We start from the raw sequence: 22,864 nt of genomic DNA, 5'->3' as shown, positions 1-22,864 counted from the left end.
ATAAAATTGTGTGGATCTTGTACTCTAAAACATTTACAAACTAATATTATTTCTCAAGCTTTATGTGGATTCCTTGGTATTTTCTCCATTTAGATTATCATCTCATCTTCAGATATAGACAGTTTTAGTTTTCCTTATTCAATATAATAGGATATATTACTATTCAACATTCAGGAGGATATATTCCTTCCTATTCAACATAGTAGGAATAGTTCTTTCATCTTTTAAATAAACTTTTTAAAAATTTAACTTTTAAATTTATCTATTTATTTATTTTTGCTTTATTTTCTTACTAGAACCCCCAGTAATATATTTAATAAAAGTGGTGAGAGCAGATATCGGTGCCTTGTTTCTGATCTTACAGAGAAAGCGTTCAGTCTTTCACAGTTAAATATAATGTCGGTATAGGTTGTTTGTAGATCATCTTTATGAGTTTCTGTATGTTCCTTTTCTATTCCTAGTTTGCTTGGAGTTTCTTTTCTTCTTTTTTTTTAAATCATGAATGGGATTGGATTTTGTCAAATGCTTTCTCTGCATTAATGATTAGGATCACATGACTTTTCCCCCTTAATCTATTGGATATGGTAGATTACATTGTTTGATTTTCAAATATTTAACCAACTTTGCATAACTGGAATAAATACCACTTGGTCATGGTATATTATTCTTTTTATATATTTCTGGAGTTAATTTGCTAATATTTGGCTGAAGATTTTTACAGCCAATTTCATAAAAAATACTGGCCTGTAGTTTTCTTCTTTCTATACTATCCCAGTCTGGTTTTGGTATCAAGGTAATACTGGCTTCATAAAATTAATTAGGAACTGTTCCCTCTACTTCTGTTTCTTATCAAGTCATGTAAAATTGGTGTTAATTCTTTAAGTCTTGGGTAAAAGTGAAACATCTAAGCCTGAATATTTCTTTTGGGAGTTTTTAAATGAAAAATCAGTGTTTCTCATAGTTACAGGAAAATTGAGATTGTCTCTTTCATCTTGGCTGAGTTTTGGTAGTTTTGGGTGTAGACGCATTGGTCCATTTCATCCACATTTTTGAATTTATAGTGTAGACTTGTTCATAATAACTTGTCCCTTATTAACCTGCAGGATATGTCATGGTATCCTTGGTTGCATTTCTGATATCTGTGATTTGTGCCATCTCTCTTTTTATCTTGATCAGTCTTGCTACATCTTTCTTGATGAGATTGTTTATTTTGAAGAACCAGCCTTTTGTTTCATTGATTTCCTCCCCCCCCCCCCATTTTCCTGTTTTCAGTTTCATGGATTTTTGTTTCATCTTTATTATTTCCTTCTTTCTGCTTGTTTAGTGTTTTTTCCTCTTCCGTTTTTACTATTTTAATATAGAAAATTAGACTATTTCTTTGAAATATTTTCTTTCCCAATTTAGTGCTATAGACTTCCCTTTCAGCATTGCTTTCACTTCATTCCACAAATGTTGATCTGTTATATCTCCATTTTCTTTTATTCTATGCATTTAAAAATTTTTCCTTGACTTTTTACCCATGAGTTATTTGGAATTGTGATGTTTAGTTTTCATGTGATTGAAGATTTTCCTGTTGTCTTTCTGTTATTGATTTCTAGTCTGGTTCCATTATGGCTAGAGAATATACTCTCTATGATTTTAATTCTTTTAAATCTGCTAATGTTTTTTTTTATCACCCAGTGTATGGTATATGAGTGAATGTTCCATGGACACTTGAATATGTATTCTGCTTTTATTGAGTGTGTTCTTTAAATGTCAGTTATATCCTGTTGATTGATGATGTTTTCAGTTCTTCCATACCCTTGCTGATTTTTCTCTCTGGGAGTTCTATAAATTGCTGTGTTGAAGTCTCAAATAATAATTGTGGATTTGAAATTCTCTCCTTTTACCTTTTTCAGTGTTTGCTTCATGTGTTTTGAAGTTCTGTTGTTTGGTGCACACACATTTAGTATCACTAGGTCATCTAGGTGGATTATTCCTGTTATCTTTATGTAATGACCCTCTTTGCCCCTAATAATTTCCTTTGCTCTGAAATCTACTTTATCTGATATTAATATAGCCATTCCTGCTTTTTCTGATGAATGTTCACATGATATACCTTTTTCATCCTTTTACTTTGAACTACCTATATCATGATGTTTAAAGTAAGCTTCTTATAGACAGTATAGAGTTGGATCATGCTTGTGATTTTTTCATCTACTCTTCCAATCTCTGTCTTTGACTTGGTTATTTAGATCATTTACAGTTAATGTAATTATTGCTATGTTAAAGATTAGGTCTACCATTTTATTTTTTGTTTTGTCTTTTACCTTAGTTTCTCAATCCTGTGTTTCTCTTATTTTGCCTTCTTGTGGGTTACTTAAACATTTTTTGGTAAGTCCATTTTAATCTAATTTATTTATAATCATTTGTGTATACTGTTTGTATAGTTTTCTTAGTGGTTGCTTTTGGCCTTACACTATACATATGTAACTTATCATAGCCTACTGGAATCTGTCTTTTATTACTTCAAGTGAAGTTTCAAAATTTTACTTCCATTTAGGTCTCTTAATAGTCCCCAGTTTTAAAGTATGATTTTCTGTAGTATTTCCTTTATATACATTGAGAACCACATCAGACGGTGTCATAATTTTTGTTTGACCATCATAGGGAATTTAAGAAACTCATGAGACTAATGATAGTCTCTTATATTTATCCCACTTGTTTTCACCCATTCCATTGTTCGCCTTTTCTTTCTGAAGTTGCCAGTCTTCTGTTATTGTTTTTTATGTTTTCATAACAGTAGGTGATATCTGGGCTTTCCAGTGCCATTGGATATGAGTTTCAGGAAACACTGAGCCTGGCTCACTTAATGCTACTGAGTTGGAGGGTTTGTATACGTTGGGCCTGTTGGCACAGCAGATGCTAGCAGATTAGACTAATGCTGATGGGACTAGTGCCACAGGAGGATGCATTCCCATTCAGGCTATGCTGCTGCTACAGTAGATCAAATCCCCCTCTACCCCAAGTGTGGGGCAGTGACCTGCTGCTGTCACTGCTTCTTTATTAGGCTGCTTTCGCCTCAGGTGTGTGGTGGGATCCCTTGGAAGCTGCTGCTGCTGTGAATCACAGGGTTAAATTCATTTTAGAAATACTTAAATATAAATATATAGCCTGGCTCTTGTAGGACGTCTGTATTTGTTTTTTATTGCTTTCATACGAATTACCGCAAATTGAGTGACTCAAAACATCGTAAATTTATTACCTTACAAGTCTGACATTGGTCTCAGTTGAGTAAAGTAAAAGTGTTGGCAGGATCGACAGATGAATGGATAAAGCTGTGGCACATATATACAATGGACTATTACTCAGCCATAAAAAGAAATGAAATTGAGTTATTTGTAGTGAGGTGGATTGACCTAGAGACTGTCATACAGAGTGAAGTAAGTCAGAAAGAGAAAAACAAATACCGTATGCTAACACATATATATGGAATCTAAAAAAAAAGAAAAAAATGGTTATGAAGAACCTAGGGGCAGGACAGGAATAAAGACTCAGCCATAGAGAATGGACTTGAGGACACAGGGAGGGGGAAGGGTAATCTGGGATGAAGTGAGAGAGTGGCATGGACATATATACACTACCAAATGTAAACTAGATAGCTATTGGGAAGCAGCCACAAAGCACAGGGAGTGGAATCCTGCAGTGTTTGCTGATGGTCATTTGACTGGTGTGAGCTGAAACCTTTTTGACGTTGAATTTGCATGTGGCTAATAATTCCTTATACTGAGCTTTAGGCATGTCCTTTTTTTTCTTTTCCTTTTTTTTAAAGAGTGACTACAACTTCCCTCTTCATATTGACGTCTTGAAAAATTTGTCATGTGTTGAATTTCCTTGCCTATTCCCTACCCCAGGGCATTTTTTGAGGGCAGGCGTCATTTACAGCCCAGCAGTCCTTGTGACTATTAAGCTACCATTAGCACTGGGTTTAAAGCTGCTGTTGTGGGAAAGAGCCACAAGGTGGCAGCATTATTTCGTTCTCAACTCTTGTTACTAGGGCAACAGAGTCTTCCTGGAGGTAGCGTTCCAAGGTTGTAAATTAGAGTGGAATGTGCTGGGACAAGCCCCCAGAAGTTTATGTCTCCTTACTTATGTTTGCTTTTTAAATTTAATTTCTATTTCTTATCGGAGTAAATTTGATTAGAGTGTTGTGATTGTTTGGCTGTACAGAATCTGCTCAATGATTCATGCATATGTCTGTTCATCTTCGGATCCTGTTACCATGTATGTTATTACAGAATGTTGAGTAGACCTCCCTTGGTATTTGGTAGGTGTTTTGTCATTATATATTTTCTATGTATTAGTGATTATATAATTCATATAGTTTATATGTTATATGTTTATATACATTTAACATACATTAATCTATGTATGTTAGCCCCTTAGTCCTAAATTATCCATCCTCCCACCTTTCATTTTGGTTAACCATTAGTTTGTTTTATAAGTCTGTGAGTGTCTTTTTCTGTGGAAATATGTTCATTGGTAGCAATCTTAGGATAACATGTATAAATGATATCATAGGATATTTGTCATTCCCTTTTGACTGACTTAACCTAATATGATTATTTCTAGGCTCATCTGTAGTCCTGTAAACGGCACTGTTCATTTTTTTCCCGAGGCTACTATTCCATTCGGTACGTATACCACTTCTTCTTTGTCCATTTATCTGTTGATGGGCATTTTGTTTGCTTCCATGTCTTGCCTATTGTAAATACTGCTGCAATACACGATTTTCCATCCCGTGTCTTTTGGATTCTGGCTTTCACAGGTGACAGGCCCAATAGTTGGCCTTCCAGATCATATGGTGACTCACTTTTTACCTTTAAACACACTGCCATTCTGTTCCTATTATTGGCTGTTACCAGTTTACATCCCACTTAGACCGAGAGGTTATGCTGTTCTCCACAACTTCTTCAACATCTATTGTTTGTTGACTTTTTGCTGATGGTCATTCTGACTGGTGTGAGGTGATACCTTTGTGTAGATTGGGTTTCCATGCGTCTGACAATTCCTGATGTTTTGCGTTTATCAATGTCCTTTTCATTTTTTTTTAAGATTGAGCTAAACTTACAACTTCTAATTGCCTTCTTGAAAAATTTGCCGCGTTTGGATTTTTTGGCCATTCCCTGCCCCAGGATATTTTTTGAGGGCATGAGTCATTTACAGCCCTGCAGTCCTTGTGACTATTAGTGACCATTAGCAGTAGATTTGAGCTGCTGTTTGAGGAAACGGCCTTAGGGTGGGAAGACTTCTACGTTGCCAACTCTGCTTGCTAGGGAAACAGAACCTTGCTGCAAGTTGTGCTTTTAGGTTGCAGATTAGAGTGGAATGTGCCAGGACAAACCCCCATAAGTTTTAGCCTCCTTAATTCTTGTCTGTGTCTTTAAGTTGTAGTTTTTATCAGAGCAAACTTGATTGAAAAATGTCTTTTTTTCTAGGTGTACAGAATCTTGTTCATTTACACATATACATATATCTATTGATCTTTGGGTTCTTTTCCATGTAGGTTATTACAGAGTGTTGAGTAGACCACTCTTGGTATTCCATAGGTCTTTGGGGATTATATATTTTATACGTATTAGTATATGTGTGTTAACCCCAATATCCTAATTTATCCATTCCTCACACCTTTTCTTTGGCTTAACCATAAGTTTGTCTTCTCAATCTGAGATTGCCTTTCTCTGTGGAAATATGTTCATTTTTATGAATTTTCAGATAACATAAGTGATATCAAAAGGCATTTGTCTTTCGCATTCTGATTTACTTCACGTTGTGTGATTATCTCTAGGCTCATGTGTGGTGCTGCATATGCCATTCTTTTATTTTTTTTCGTGACTTATATTCCATTCTGTCTATATACCACTTCTTCTTTGTCCATTCATCTGTTTATGGACCTTTTTTTTGCTACCATATCTTGGCTATTTCAATATTGCTGCAGTGCACATTTGCCTGCCTCTGTCTTTCCGATTCTGGTGGCCTTAGGTTATAGGCCCAAAAGGTGCCCTGCCGCATCATATGGTAGCTGAATTTTTACCTTTTAAAGCAGCTCCATTCAGTTTGTGTTAGTGCTGTTACCACTTTACATCCCACCAGCAGCTAGAAGGTACACAGTTCTCTACAAGCCCTTCAGCATTTATAGTTTGTAGACTTTTTGCTGATGGTCATTTGACTGGTGTGAGCTGAAACCTTTTTGGACGTTGGATTTGCATATGGCTAAGAATTCCTTATAGTGAACTTTAGGCATGTCCTTTTTTTTCTTTTCCTTTTTTTTTTAAAGAGTGACTACACCTTCCCTCTTCATATTGAGTTCTTGAAAAATTTGTCATGTGTTGAATTTCCTTGCCTATGCCCTACCCCAGGGCATTTTTTGAGGGCAGGCGTCATTTACAGTTTTTTTTTTAAATTTAATTTATTTTATTTTTTATTTTATTTTATTTTTGGCTGTGTTGGGTCTTCATTGCTGCGCACTGGCTTCCTCTAGTTGCGGTGAGCGGGGGCTACTCTTTGTTACAGTGCGCAGGCCTCTCATTGTGGTGGCTTCTCTTATTGTGGAGCACGGGCTCTAGGGTGCGCGGGCTTCAGTAGTTGTGGCACGCGGGCTCAGTAGTTGTGGCGCACGGGCTTAGTTGCTCCGCGGCATGTGGGATCTTCCGGGACCAGGGCTCGAACCCGTGTCCCCTGCGTTGGCAGGCGGATTCGTAACCACTGCGCCACCAGGGAAGGCCAAGAAGGTGTTTTTTAACGTGTAATTTGAGCAAGTGGTTCCGTGTTATTAACATGCCCGGGGCGGGGTGGGGGGTCGGTGTGACAGGCCTGCCCTCCTCTGCAGGTCTAGTTCCAGTCTCTGAAAGGCATTGAGGATTCTGTTTGAGGATTCTGTCTTCCTTTGTGTTTTCTGCTCCCCACGCTCCCTCCTGTAACCCCTTTCTGCCATCCCCACTCCCCCCACCCCCCCAGTCACACGTTGCAAACCCCAGACCCGTTTTTTCCGTTGTGATTAAACCGTCACCTGAAGCCGCCTCCAGGAGCCTCTGATCTGAACCCCCTAGTGGCATTAACGTGGCCCTCGTGCTATTAACTTCAGCCTCACAGACTTTCCCCGCTGAGAACAGCTTTGCTGGGCACTGAGGGTCTGTGACTTTTATCTCAGTTAGGCCGTTAAAAAACTGAAACATGGTTTAGATAAATAAATAACTCCTCCTTCCCTTCCTCCTGGCTCTGAGCTTGGAGCTGGTGAGCTGTCTGGGGAGAAGGTCACGGGATGGGGGCTGGGGGATGGGGAGAGAGGACAAGGTAACCGTGCCTGACACGGATCTGTAACTACACGTGGACAGAGCTCTATACTGAACGTGTCTGGTCCCTCCTTTGCTCCGAGGCGTTCCCGTTTTCTGGTTGGTGTGAGGGGTGGGGCAGAGTGGAAGGTGGACCAAGGTTGCAGTAGCTTTGTCTGACTCTAGGTCTGTGACATCCCCCTTCAAGCACATCCCTCTTCCCCACTGTCTCCCCATCTCTTCCCTCCGCCCCTTTCCGTGACTGTCTCCGTGTGTTTCCACCTTGTTGCTTTTCTGTGGTCCCTCTGTTTCTCTTTCACCCTCTACCTGTCTCCGCCTTTTGTCTCCTTCCGAACCTTCCAGCATCCCCTGTGCTGCGGTTGGCGCATGGTTTGGGGGATCGCCCTCCAACGCGGGCTGCAGGCGACTTGTCAGACTGCTTTGTGAAACCAAAAAATGTAGAAATCTTTCATTTCCTTGGCCTCTGAGGCTTCGCTGGGGTGGCGGGCAATTGGCAGGCCTGTCGGCTACACCCCACACTGGTCGTTGTTTCATATTCTTAGCTATAAAAGTGGGGATACAAATGGTACCTGCTTCATAAGGCCGTAGTGAGGATCCAGCAGGAAGTGGATGCGAAGCCCTGAGCACAGTGATTGATTCTCAGCAGATGCTCAATGAATGAAATCTCTTAAATGAAATCGTTTATTATAAAAATGTTTAGTCCGGGGTAAAAGTGGACCAGAACAATGAGCCCCCATGCATATACATCAGCCAGATTCGGTATGTTTCAACATTTTGTGTACCTGCTTTGTCCATCCCCTCTTCTTGTGGTTGCCGGAATATTTTAAAGCAATTAGCAAACCCCTCGTAGCATTTCAGCCCTATGTGCGTCTCTAAAAAATCTGAATGTTTTCTCATACAACCTTAAGACCTTTATGCCAACCAATGAAAATGATGATTCTTACTTTAATACTGAGTCCATATTCAGGTTTTTCTGATTAACTTTAAAATGTCCTTTTACTCTTGTGTTTTTTGAATCAGGATCCAAATATTGTTCTTGTATTGTAATTGGTAATAACATCCCATTAATCCAGAACAGCCCCCCACCCCACCCCCACCCCCAGGTAATTGACGTATTGAAGAAACTGGGCCGGCTGTAGAGTGTTCCACATTCTGGATTTCTCTGTTTGCTTTTTCGTGGTGTCATTTAAATTGCACTTCTGCTTCCTAAATTTCCTATGAGCTGAAAGCCAGCTCCAACAGCTGGATTAGCGTGTTAGGTTCGGACTTTGTAGCAAGAGGCACATGACACGTAGGGGCCGCTCTGCCGTCCGTCACTTCTCTAAAGTGGGCTCAGGTGCGCTCAGCTCTCCGGCTCCTCATTCAGCTGTCATCTGCCATTCGTTTCATTTTCACTGACGATCTCTGCATAAATCGATTATTTTATTAGGAAGTTAGGAAGCAGTGAGTTTGCTAATCATGCCATTCCTTCCACGTTGACTGCTTTTTACTCATCCACTTGCGCTATATATTTGCCTGTAAAGACAGTCAGGTGCGGTTGGCAGATTTCTGCGACGTCTCCCGTGACTTTTAAAAGCCTCCAGGGGTTACTCCCAGGGGTAACCCGCTGAAAGAGATTTTGCAGATATAATTAAGGTTGTGTTCTGGGTGGGTTGAATTTGCTCACACCAGCCCTTTAAAAGCAGAGAATGTCCTCAGGCCGGCAGCAGAAGTCAGAGAGATTGAAGCAGGAGAAAGGTGGGACGCACCCTTGGCAACTTTGCAGGTGGAGGGGGCCCCATGAGAAGGATTGTGAGTGTGTCGAGGAGCTGAGGGTGACCCCTCCTCCTTGGCAGGCAGCAAGGGAACGGGGACCTCAGTCCTACAGCCCTCGGAACTGCATTCTGCCAACAGCATGAATGAGTTTGGGAGCAGATTCCTCCCTGGAGCCTCTAGATAAGAACCCAGGTTGCCAGCACCTTGATTCTGGCTTTGTGAGCCCCTAGGCAGAAAACCCAGCAGAGCCAGCCAGGACTTCTGACCTCCAGAACTGGGAGGTATTTATTAGCGGTGTTTTTAAGTCACTGAGTTTGTGGATGTTTGTTACACAGCAATAGAAGACTAATAGAGCAGGATCAATGCTTAACTTCTTTGTTTTTAATTGCCGGTTTCCAGAATAAAAAAGGTTAAGTAAATGACAGCTGCCTTTATCTTCCTCATCCTTACATAGAAACCATACGTCTTAACGGACATCAATGAAGTGGATTCCTAATTTGCTGTCAGTAAAACTTACTCATTTAGAGATTGACAAGTGTCCTGGGTTTGGCTCATTGAAAGAATGGTTTTAAAGGGATACTGGTTATCAAATAGACAGTAAAATCAATTTGTCGGTTAAAATCAATTTGTATGGTTAAGATGTTTTGCTACCATTTTCTTCTGTGATATACTGAAATAATTTCATCATATGCAAGTGGGGCACATAACATTTGATAAATTCCATCTGTCTGTTGACAATCTACTCACTTCTCTGACTGCATACCCTCTCCTGTTAGAGAAGGATGTTTCCGATTATAAGGAGACTCCAAAATAGATGCTTAATTCATAAAGTATGCAAATGTTACTCTCATATATAAAGAACATCATGGTTAAAGTACTATGACGTCACATCATTATTGCCATGGAAGACATTTCATTTTCTCACACTGACTTCAGAGCTTAATCCAGAGTCTGAATATTGATCTTTTTGAATTCGTGTGAGAATTGGTGTCTTTGAAACATGGTTTTGGTCAAAACAAAATTTTGCAACTTTTACTCTTTGAAAAACAGCTTTATCGAGGCATGCTATTACATGTTATAAAATTCACTCACTATGAGTGTAAATTTGATGAGTTTTAGTAAACTCTGAGTTGTGCAGCCAGCACCACAGTCTAATTTTAAAACATTTCCATGTGTCAAAGAGACCCCCTGTGCCCACTTGTAGTCACTTCCTGCTCCCATCCCCAGGCAACCAATAATCTGCTTTCTGTCTCTATAGTAATTTTCCTTTTCTGAACATTTCATATGAGTGGAATCTTACAGGTTGTAGACTGTTTGTCTTTTGCACATGGCTTCTTTCATTTAACACCAGGTTTTGGAGGTTGATCCACGTTGTGTGTTCCGGTCTCTCGTTCCCTTTTGTTGCTGAATAATATTCCATTACGTGGATAGACCACATTTTGTTTATCCCTTCGCCAGTTGATGGACATTTGAATTATTCCCACTTTTGGTCTATTACAAACGATGCTGCTGTGTTCACATTCACGTACAAGTGTGGATGTATGTTTTCATTTCTCCTGGGTATGTAACTAGGAGTGGAATTGCTGGGCTGTATGGTGAATTCATGTTTAACTTTCTAAGGAATCACTAGTTGCTTTCTAAATTATACTACATTTACATTCTCACCATCATTTTATGAGAGTTCCAGGTTTGCCATAGCCTCATCAACACTTGCTGTTGTCTTTGATTCTAGCCTTCCTAGTGGGTGTGAAGTGGTGCTTCATTGGGGTCTTGATTTGCATTTCCCTAACAGTTAGTGATATTGGACATGTTTGTGGTGATTAGCCATTCTTATATCTTCTTTGGTGAAATATCTATTTAAATCTTATGCCCATTTAAAAAATTGATTGTCTTTATTTATGTTATTTATCATGTGTATAATTCACAAATACTTCCTCCCAGTCAGTGGCTTCTTTTTCATTTTCTTCATAGTGACTTTTGAAGTACAGAAGGTTTTAATTTTGAAGTCCAGTTTACAACTTTTTGGAATGAATTTTAGTGTCTTATCTAAGAACTTTTTGCCTAACTGAATTCCCCAAAGATTTTTTTCTCTTTTTCTTCTAGAAGTGTTTTAGCATTTTAGCTCTTAGGTCTTTGTTTGATTTTTGAGTTGTCATGTATAACGTGAGGTAAGAGTCTAAATTCATCTTTTTTTGCATGTGGCTATCTAGTTGTCTGAAAAATGTTTGTTTTTTTGTTTGAAGATAAAAACGTTTTCTTCCCCCGTTGGATTGTCTTGGCACCTTTGTTGAAAATTGATTGACCATAAACTTAAGGACTTATTTCTGGACTCTTAGTTTTGTTCTGTGGATGTATATGTCTGTCCTTATGCTGGTCCCACAGTGTCTTGATTACTGTAGCTTTATAGTAAGTTTTGAAATCAGGAAATAAAAATCTTCTCACTTTATTCTTTTCTTTCTTTTTTTTTTCAAACTTGTGTTTGGCTCTTCTGGATCCTTTGCATTTCCATATGAATTTTAGCATCAGTTTTTCAATTTCTGCCCCCCCTCAAAAAAAAGCCTACTCAGATTTTGGTAGGGATTTTGTTGAATGTATAGATTTGGAGACAACTGTCATTTTAACAACATTAAGTCTTCCAATCCATGAATGAAATGTCTCTACAGTTGTTTACGTCGTCCCTAATTTCTCTCAGCAGTGCTTTGTAGTTTTCAGTCTTATGTGTCTTCTTAAATTTATTCACAAATATTTTAATGTTTTTGATGCTATTATGGATGAAATTGTTTCTTTAATTTCATTTTTGGTTGTTCATTGCTAGTACATGGAAATAGAATTGGATTTTGTATGGTGATCTTGTATCCTACAATCTTGCTGAACTAATTTATTAGTTCTAGTAGATTTGTGTATGTGTGTATGTGTGTGAGTTCTTCAGGATTTTCTACATGTAAGATCCTGTCTCTGAATAAAAACAAATGTACTCCTTTCTTTCCAGTCTGGTGCCTTTTCTTTTCGATTTTTACTTTTCACTTTAATTTCTTAAATATTTATTAACGTTGGTCTCAAACATATTTAGCATGCTTTCAAAGAACATTCGGGTTGAAAGAATGCAGAAATTATATTTGGCGTTTGGGGCTAAGGCATAAGAAATATACTTGCCATGGACATTGAAAAAAAAATGTATGTTTCATTATAAAAAGGATACATTGGAAAGACAGAAATTGCTACCTTACAAAGTTCTTTTTTTTAAATCATTATTTATTTATTTATTTATTTATTTAGTTTTGGCTGTGTTGGGTCTTCGTTTCTGTGCGAGGGCTTCCTCTAGCTGCGGCAAGTGGGGGCCACTCTTCATCGCGGTGCGTGGGCCTCACTATCGTGGCCTTTCGTTGCGGAGCACGGGCTCCAGACGCGCAGGCTCAGTAGTTGTGGCTCACGGGCCTAGTTGCTCCGCGGCATGTGGGATCTTCCCAGACCAGGGCTCGAACCCGTGTCCCCTGCATTGGCAGGCAGATTCTCAACCACTGCACCACCAGGGAAGCCCTGGGTTTTTTTTTAATTGAAGTATAGTTGATAGAATGTTGTGTTAGTTTCAGGTGTACAGCAAAGTGATTCAGCTATACATATATATATTGTTTTTCAGATTCTTTTCCATTATAGGTTATTACAAGATACTGAATGTAGTTCCCTGTGCCATACATTAGGTCCTCGTGTTTATCTATTTTATATATAATGGTGTGTATCTGTTAATCCCAAACTCCTAATTTATCCCTCCCCACGTTTCTCCTTCGGTAGCCATAAGTTTGTTTTCTATGTCTGTGAGTCTATTTCTGTTTTGTAAATCAGTTCATTTGTATCATTTTTTTAGATTCCATGTATAAGTGATACCATGTAATATTTGTCTTTCTCTGTCTGACTCACTTCACTTAGTATGATCATCTCTAGGTCCGTCCATGTTGCTGCAAATGGCATTATTTCATTCTTTTTTATGGCTGCATAATATACCATTGTGTATATATTGATATATACCACATCATCTTTATCCATTCATCTGTGGACGGACATTTAGGCTGCTTCCATGTCTTGGCTATTGTAAGTAGTGCTGGAGTTTGTTTTTTAAAAAAGCATATAAACTATACAATTCCTAGTTAATATATCATGATACTAAAATCCAGAATTTGGGGGCAGTGCACAGGTCTCTGCTTTATGTGCTTTGTTGAATGAGACATTGAGAATCTAATATATATTAAGTGCTCCACTGGAAATGTCTTATTAAACAAAACAGCACATAGGGGAGACTAGAACAGCGTCAGGCCACAGAGGACTTTCCACCTGCCACCAGCTCACTCTGCAAAAGGATGGATGTGAAACCCACAGACCTCTGGCATGCCAGTATCAGACAGCTGTAAGGAGTGTTTACTACTGCCCAGAAGTCTCCGAAATTCTTGGAAGGGGCTACTGGTGATGTTTCAGAGCCATGAGTTTAGATCCCACGGCAAGTGTGGGGAAACCACTCTTAGCCAAAAGGAAAGTCTAGCCAATCAGCCAACATCTGCAACTGACTCAACTTTGTAGCTGTCTCGTTGCCTGGGTCCACATAATTAAGGGGAAATGCTACATGCTCTAGCAATATTAGCAAAGCTGGGGTCTTAATATATATTCCTAGAGAGTTCTAAGGACCCAGGAAACATCACCTCTACTGGAAAAGTTGACCGTCAGCTTTTTGAACTGACAGTAGAGGGATGATTGGGCGGGTTTAGGACTTTAGGAGCCCCAAACGCCTGAAATTCCAGGTGGCAGTGCACTGTCATTAATATCCCCTGGTTTTAGCTCTTTGGGAGATACCTTTTCTGAGGGTTTTATACATTATTTTTGATTTATTTTAGTATTCCTACTTCTAGTCAAAGTCAAGACCAGTAAATGTAGAGATATGCTATGAGGTGGTTCTCGGGATTTGTTTGAAATCTACTAAAAATTCCGTCATTCTTTCAGTGACTTTCACTGTGTACCATGCATCCGTGAGTAGTACTGCTATGGGTGCCCCTATGGAGCTGACATTCTTTGTTTAATATACTTATTTAATTATTTATTTGGCTGCGCTGGGTCTTAGTTGTGGCACGTGGGATCTTTTAGTTGCAGCATGCGAACTCTTAGTTGTGGCATGTGGGATCTAGTGCCCTGACCAGGGATCGAACCCGGGCCCCCCTGCACTTAGCCACTGGACCACCAGGGAAGTCCCTGGAGCTAACATTCTACCGGGGGGTTGGGGGGGGGGGCGGGAGACAGACCAACGAATACACACTGTCCGCACAGTAGTAAATGTTGTGGAGAATTGTAGAGGCCAGAGGGGGGCAGGGCTTGCCGGTATGTGCGGCAGTTTCAAAAGGGTGTTTGGAGAAGGCACCACTTATAAAGGGACGGTTGAACAGCGTCCTGGGGAGGTGTGAGGGCTGAGCCCCTGTGTACTGGGGGGAAGTGGGTCCAGGCAGAGGGCTCAGCAGGGCAGAGACCCTAAGACTGGAACCACGTGGTGGAGGAAGAGCAAGGTGGCTGCAGCCAAGGGGCTGAGTGCGAGGGACCGCGAGACAGGTGGGGGGTGGTTGGCGAGGCTTTTTAGGCAATCACGAGGATCTCCACTTTTACTGGTCCTGGGATGGGGCACAGGAAAGTTTGAGCACTGGGGCGGCACACCCTGACTCAAGTGCTCATGCAGCATCGTCTCGGTGCTGTGGAAGCAAGAAGCAGGAGATGCTGCAGCGCTCAGCAAGAGATGATCCCGGCTTTGGGACCAGCGGCCAGCAGTGGAGGTGGTGAGAAGTCATCTGAAGATGGGAGGATAGATTTGCAGTGAATTGTGCTGTGGTACAAAAGCGGGTGGGAGGCACAGGGGCTTGCAGGGTACCATGTGCTTGGGTTCAGCTGGGGTCAGAAGGTGAAAGAAAGGCTCAGGCAAGAGCCTGAGGGTGTAGGGCGATGACTGTGTTCATGCATCTCGGAATTAAGGTGACTTGCTTGCTTTGCACAGTGGGCCGTCTGCTGAAGAGTATTGTCACACCCGCTCTGTGTTCTGCGTGATGCTTTTAGGTCAGCCTTAGAGTTCAGAGCTTTGTCCCAACTCTGCTCGCTGATGAACAGAGAAGATTCTTGTGATTTGGTGGTTTCCAAGAGAAATCCCAGCAAAGTGTGGATGGAGGTGGGGGCAGAGAGAATTGCTTTAGTCCCTCAAAGAGACTGTTTATAACAGTAGAACACAGTGAGAGCAACTAGGACAGCTTCTTCAAGAAGCACATATTCTTTCTTCCCTTGTAAGAGGCACTTACTCTCCAAAGAAATCTTTTTTTTTTTCCTTACTGGAAATATTTCACTGCTTTGATTTTATTTTTTAATTCATTGTCTTCAAAGTTTGCTCTTTCAGAATTCATTTGCTTACCATATAATCTATGACTATTTCAGAAGATTGAAATTAGGTTTGTTTTGTGGCTTCTACTTTTAAACCAAGAAGTGGGTTCAGAATTGGTGATGGAAGAGAACTTGAAATAGGATAGCTTATTGGGAACATTGATTTGGGCCCTTTTCTTCTAGTGTTACTTTTTAGCTTATCTCTTTCAGAATATGCCTGATTTCCTTCTCGTGAGATACCACATGTCTAAGGATCCAGTTGTTACTTAATTTTTCTTTGTTTACTGATAAATATGCTGTATGCTTTTGTTCTTTTAAAAAGCAATTTTATTGAGGTATAAAACACTCACAATAAAATACATCCAATTTAAGTATAGAGTTTGAGTTTTGACAAAAGTGTGCACCCGCGTACCTGTTACCATGATCCATATATGGACCATTTCCATCACTTTAAAAAGTACACTCTGGGCCCGTTTCTAAATAGCTCATCCCACCCAGCCCCAGGCAAACACTGATCTGCTTCTGCTTCCAGTCACAATAGATTATATTTGCCTTTTCTAGAACATCCTATCAATAGAATCAAATCCTATGCACTCTTTTGGGTCTGGCCCCTTTGCCTCAGCACCATGTTCTTCCTTGAGGTTCATTATCATGTTGCTTGTGTTGGGGTTTTTGTTTCTTTTATTGCTGAATAGTATTCCAATGTATGGACTTATTAACACACTTCACTTTTCATGGACATCGGGTTGTTTCCAGTTCAGGGAAATTATGAGTAAAGCTGCTATGGATATTTTTCATCAAGTCTTGTTGTGAACAAATGCTGTCATTTCTCTTTGGTAAGTGCCTAGGAGAGGCATTGTTGCATCTCCTGTGATAGGTACACACGGTATTTTTTTGTTTTTTGGTCGTACCATGCAGCTTGCGGGATCTTAGTCCCCCGACCAGAGATTGAACCTGTGCCCCCTGCAGTGGAAGCATGGACCCCTAACCACTTACCGCCAGGGAATTCCCAGTACACACACATTATGATTGTTATGTCATCTTGATGAATCTACCACTTTTATCATGATGAGAAGTCTGTCCTGGTAATAATATATTTGTTCTGACGTCTACTTTGTCTAATATTGTTATAATCACTCGAGCTTTCTTGATATTGGTGTTTGCATGGTATGTCTGTTCTCTGACCTCTGCCTTGTAATTAGACTATTTAGACCATTTACACTTGAATAATTACCAGTTTAGTTGGATTTAAATCTCGTATGTATTATTTGTTTCCTTGTTGCTTTTTTCTTCTCCAGTCTTCTTTTGGATTGAGTATATCCTAGTAAGTTGTCATCACCACTGGCTTATAATAGCTATATAGCTCTTCATTTCATTTATTTTTCTGGTGTTTCCAGGCACCTCGTCTTCCGTGAACTCCTGGTGCCTTTGCCTCGGCAGGACCACCATGGTCTGCTTGGGTCCCCCTCCCAGCACCACATTTCAGAAAGTGCCTCCAGGCGAAGAGCTGACGCAGCCTGGGGTCCTCCTAGCTTGCTTCCCTTCTTTCAGGGACTCTAGCCCCTTCTGTGTCTGAAAACAGTTACTTCATATACTTTGTCCAGTTTTCTGGTTGTTATTGTGGGAGCTTAGGTTCGGCTCTGGTTACCATATTATGTTCTGAAGTGTAATTTTATTTTTGAAATAAAGTATTTGGTTCTTGGCAGGAGAATGTGTTAAATATGTGAAATTGGGACTGCCTGTAAAACCCTAGATGCATAACACCATTGTTATGACTTCACAAAGTGATGTAAAGATGGTGATGATCAGTTTCCGGCTTAGGCATAGCAGCACGTGTAAACCTCAGAAGCAGAAGCTTTGAAAAGTTCTGTATCAGTCCCGTTTGAATGATAACAGCCCATAATCGAGCCCTTAGGTGCTCAGTGTTCTACATACAGATCTTTTTTAAAAAAAAATCATCTTACGTGTGTGTTTTTTAAATTATTTATTTATTTATTTTTGGCTGCGTTGAGTCTTCGTTGCTGTGCACGGGTTTTCTCTAGTTGCGGCGAGCGGGGGCTGCTCTTCGTTGTGGTGTGAGGGCTTCTCACTGTGGTAGCTTCTCTTGTTGCAGAGCACGGGCTGTAGCACGCGGGCTTCAGTAGTTGTGGTGCGTGGGCTTCAGTAGTTGTGGCTCACCGGCTCTAGAGCGCAGGCTCAGTAGTTGTAGTGCACGGGCTTAGTTGCTCCGAGGCATGTGGGATCTTCCCGGACCAGGGCTTAAACCCGTGTCCCCTGCATTGACAGGCGGATTCTTAACCACTGTGCCACCAGGGAAGCCCCTGAGGTTTTAATTTAATTTTAATTCATTTAAATTGAAATAGCCCCATGTGGCTAGTGGCTGCCGTATTAGACAGCAAAACTCCAGGTAGCAAGGGAGCAGGGGTAGAAAGACAGCCCTGTGATGGAGCAGTCAGGGGAGCCTCCCAGCAAAAGACTGACCAGCCTCTTGCCTCACTGTGGCAGGGGAAGCCCCAGGCTGGAAATGGCAAATACTTGGCACAGGCACCACTCCGAACCATTCCTGCGCCCATGGCAGACACTGCTAGTCAATCACCACACACTTTCTTGCTAGTTCAGCCATAGCTCAGGATCCTTCTCAATACAACATTCCAGGCAGTCCCCAACTACAGATCAGTAGATGCTAGCATTTGAGAGAAATATTACTGGTCATCCCTAGGCCAGGAGGCCCATCTGGGAGGTCCAGGATCTCACCAGGCTGTAAGGTGGCTGGCAAGGGACGTGTGGCCAACCTGGGTCAGTGAGGCAACCACAAATATGGAGAGTGGAGAGGCAATGTGCTGGAGGAGCCAAGATTTTTCTATTTCTTCAAGAAACACTCAGAGCATGATTTAGGGAGAGAGGAAGGGGGTGGGGGGAGAGGTGAAGACTTGTCAAAGCCAGCTGATGTGCAAAGCATTTGGAGATTTTTATTGAGCTGGGTGCAATATTGTGATTTATGAAGAAAAATACATATTTGGTCATTCAGACCAAAAATATATATTTGGCCATCTCCCACGTGGCCCAAACCTTAAAATATTTACATTTTCGCCCTTTTTGGAAAAAAAAAATTTGCGGACCCTTATTCTAGAGAGGGTTCTGAATTGCCCACAAAAGTGGACTTGCTGGATTAAAGGAAATATGCATTGAAAATTTCAGCAGATGCTGCCCTTCATACTTGCACTAGCAGTGTATGAGATTGCCTGTTCCCCAGTATCCTCACCAACACAGAGTAATATCAGACTTTTCCATGTGGCCAATTTGATAGGTGAAAATGGTATTTCACTATCGTTTTAATTGTACTTACCTTATTAGCAGTAAGATTTAGTATTAGGCAGTAGGTATAATAAAATATATATTTGGTCTTTGTCCCTCATTCCTGGCACAAAACTTCTAAACCCCGTGGAATTTCCAGATAGGAGTGTCTTTTGATATTCATAACAAAACCCTTTCAACCACACCTGAGTTTGTGTTAATGAGGTGACTTTTGGAAAGCCCCTAAGGAAGGGGCTGGTTGCCAGGGGAACCAACCAGAATTAGAGGATTGGAACTTTCAGTCTCTTCCACCCTCCCCCCCACCCCCTTGAAGGGGAGAGGGGCTTGAGGTTGAATCAGTTAATCCTGTCTACATAACGAAGCTTCAGTGAAATTAAAAGAATGGAGTTTGGGGCTTCCCTGGTGGCGCAGTGGTTGAGAGTCTGCCTGCCAATGCAGGGGACGCGGGCTCGAGCCCTGGTCTGGGAAGATGCCACATGACACGGAGCAAGTGGGCCCGTGAGCCACAACTGCTGAGCCTGCGCGTCTGGAGCCTGTGCTCCGCAACAAGAGAGGCCGCGATGGTGAGAGACCCGCGCATCGCGATGAAGAGTGGCCCCCGCTTGCCACAACTAGAGAAAGCCCTTGCACAGAAACGAAGACCCAACACAACTAAAATAAATAAATAAATAAATAATTTAAAAAAAAAGTTCTTCAAAATTATTAAAAAAAAAAAAAAAAAGAATGGAGTTTGGAGAGCTTCTGGATTGGTGTACCCAGGGAGGTGCCAGGTGGGACAGCATGGAAGCTTTGCACCCCTTTCCCCATACCTTGCCCTGTGCGTCTCTTCCATATGGCTGTTCCTGAGTTAGATCTTTTTATAATAAACTGGTAATCTAGAAAGGAAAAAAAAATATTATATATATATATATATATATTTGGTCATCTCATATATATTTGGCTTTCCAAAAGTCACCTCATTAACATAACAAAAGGCACCTTTTTTAAAAAATTAATTTTATTTGAGCGTAGTTCTGCTGTACAGCAAAGTGAATCAGCTATACATATACATATATCCCCTCTTTTTTGGATTTCCTTCCCATTTAGGTCACCACAGAGCATTGAGTAGAGTTCCCTGTGCTATACAGTAGGTTCTCATTAGCCTGGAAGGGCGACGCTGCACTCTCCCCTCCGTTGCCAGGCAGGCTGTGCTTCTGTTACTGCAGCCCAAGGCCCCGAGAGCCTGCTCTGGTTCCTTAGGGGCCCCTGGGAGGGGTGTTTGTCACAGGTCTCTCCGCAAGCCCAGTTCTCTCGACCGTGACTGTCCTCGATTGCGGCGTCTGCTACACGGCCTGGGTCAAAGAGCCTAAAAGTGCGGGGATTGGGACCCAACCTGGTAGGAGGAACTTGAGTCCCGTGATCCCCCTAAGCCCCTGTAACCCTGCGGTGGGCGTGGGTCCCCCTCAAGTCACGCTGCCTCCCACACCCACAGCTTCCTTCTGTCTTTGGCTGAGTCCCCTCTGGTTCCTCAAATGGCCACCAGGTGGGAGCAGAGACCTGCGGTGAGGCTGGGACTGAGGCCTCCTTGAAGATGGGCTAGGAGGGCTCCAGGCAGGGCTGGGGGCCTCTCTCACTGGGGGTCTGGGCTTGCCGGGTGGCTGGGAGCTGGGTGCGTGCCTGGGGGTGCAGGCCTCTTTTGGGGTGAGTGTGCTGTGACTGCGTGGGGTGTAGATGGGCACACCTGTGTGCAGAGGCCTCTGCAGCTGTTGGGTACGTGTGCCCTTGAGCATGCCCGTGTGCAAGCATGCAGGGGGTACCTGTGTGTGACTGTGGGGCCTGGGTCTGCAGAATCCTCCCTGTTCCCCTGCAGGCCTGAGAAGGCTGACGATTGGGATAGCCTGGCCCTTGAACTTTATGTTTCCAAAGCGGCAGGTGGCTCCGAGGCTCGGACCTCAGGACCCCCTGCCCGCTGCGTTCCCTTAGGCTGTGTCCAGCCAGTGTGGCGGCTTGTCCTACTTTGCCAGGTTTGGGGTCCTGCTGAGCCTTTTTTATTTATTTATTTATTTATTTTAACATCTTTATTGGAGTATACTTGCTTTACAATGGTGTGTTAGTTTCTGCTGTGTAACAAAGTGAATCAGTTATACATATACGTATGTTCCCATATCTCTTCCCTCTTGCATCTCCCTCCCTCCCACCCTCCCTATCCCACCCCTCTAGGTGGTCACAAAGCACCAAGCTGATCTCCCTGTGCTCTGCGGCTGCTTCCCACTAGCTCTCTGTTTGACGTTTGATAGTGTATATATGTCCATGCCACTGTCTCACTTTGTCACATCTTACCCTTCCCCCTCCCCATATCCTCAGGTCCATTCTCTAGTAGGTCTGTGAGCCTTTTGATTTGTGTCAGGATGGGGACTCATTGCTGTTCCTGGGGGCCTCGGGGTAGGAAAGGCCAACAGTGCACTGGGGGTGCTCCTTAGCCCCAGGCTGGGGGTTCGGGGAGGGGGAGGGCCGCCACACCGGAGTTTGTGCCCCTGGTCCTGCCAAGCCACTGGGAGGGTGGATGCTAGCCCACTTGTCACCCGCTTAGCATCCTGGGCTTCCAAGGTCCTCCTCCAGCCAGGCCCGTTTCCCTGCTCCCTTTGGTGCCTTTCTACTGCCCTCACTACCTCCACCGCCCTCTTCCGTTCTCCCTGAAAACCACGCTAAGCAGACATTTGTCAAGGTCACAGTGACCTCCATGCTGCCAAGCCCAGTGGACAATTCTCCGGCCTCCTCTGACTTGACCCTCAGCAGCACTTCAGGGGCTGGTCCTTCCCTCCTCCTGCCATCACTCCCTTCCGCAGCTCAGGAATTCCGCTCTCCTGGTTTTCCTTCTGTCCCGCTGGCCCTCCCTCTCAGCCTCCTTTGCTGGTCCCTGATCTCTCCAAGTCTGGGTGCCCCATCCCTACACCTCTTCTGTCTCCCTCTTTAAACGCCCACTTCCTTGGTGATCTCATCCAAGCTCATGGCTTTCAAATGACTCCCGTTGAGTATAATTTAATTAGTTGGTTTTTTATCATCTGTCTTCTCCCAAAGGAAAGCAAGCTCTACAGGCAGGGCTTTTTTTGTCTTAAGTCAGGTTTATTAAGGTATAATTTACATACAGTTAATGTCACCCTTTTTAGTGTTCACTTCTGTAAGTTTTTGACAAACACGTATAGTTGTGAAACTGTCTCTGCCGTCAATTACAGGACAGTTCCCATCACCCCCAAAAGTTCTCCATACCCTTGTGGTCATCCCCTCCCCCATGTCCCGCCCTGGGCAGCCACTAATCTGTTCTTTTGTCCCTTTTCCCTAGTTGTGCCTTTTCTGAAAAGTCATATAAATGGGATTGTACTGCGTGTAACCTTTGGAATCGGCTTCTTCCACTTATCACAATGCACAGCGCATTTGAGATTCACCCATATTGTTGCAGCTGTGAGCCGTTAGTTCTTTTATTCTATTGTATTTTATTGCACAGCTTTGTTTATCTGTTCGGAGGGGGACCAGTTGTCCTGGTTTCCGTGGGAGGGAATGGTTTTTCTGGGACATGGGACTTTCAGTGCTAAAACCAGGGTGGTTGGTTATCTTAGTTCTTTAGTTGAGGGACATTTGGGTTGTTTCTAGGTTGTTGATGATTTTGAATACCTACTCAATATAACCAGTGACAGAGGGTTTTTTGGTGAACACAAATGTCCATTTCTCTTGGGTAAATACCTAGGAGTGGGGTTGCTCAGTTGTATGACGAGTGTACGTATCACTGTAAAAGAGGCTGCCAAGCTGTTCTCCAGAGTGGCTGTATTGTGTAGCATTGTGGGAGAATTCCACTTGCTCTGCATCTTAACCAGAACTTGGTAGTGTGTCAAAAAAAATTAAAAACCGGTTTTTTAGCCATCTTAATAGGTGTATAATGATATCTCCTCACGGTTGGCAGAGATTTCCTTTATTCGCCTTGAGTAGTGTTGTGCCCCCAGTGCCTGGGTTAGTGCCTGCTATGTAGTAGACACTCAATGAATTTTTTTTTTTTTTTTACTGAGTGAATGAATGTATGGATGGATGAATGAATGAAG

The 22,864-nt window shown here is 42.2% G+C and overlaps 1 pseudogene across 1 annotated transcript in view; it reads right to left on the bottom strand.

The window, feature by feature from the left end:
* The window catches only part of LOC309621719 (thimet oligopeptidase-like), a 31,183-nt pseudogene extending 18,402 nt beyond the window's left edge, over positions 1-12,781 (bottom strand). The window contains exon 1 of the transcript in view: positions 12,775-12,781. The product of the transcript in view is annotated as a thimet oligopeptidase-like (transcript). The remainder of the gene's footprint in view (positions 1-12,774) is intronic.
* Positions 12,782-22,864: the final 10,083 nt, after the last annotated feature.

Source organism: Balaenoptera borealis (genome assembly GCF_965194805.1).
Source record: "Balaenoptera borealis genome assembly, contig: HAP1_SCAFFOLD_924, whole genome shotgun sequence".
NCBI classification, from domain to species: Eukaryota; Metazoa; Chordata; class Mammalia; order Artiodactyla; family Balaenopteridae; genus Balaenoptera; species Balaenoptera borealis.
The sequence above is the reverse complement of the archived record's forward strand: the minus strand, read 5'-3'. Positions and strand labels throughout refer to the sequence as shown.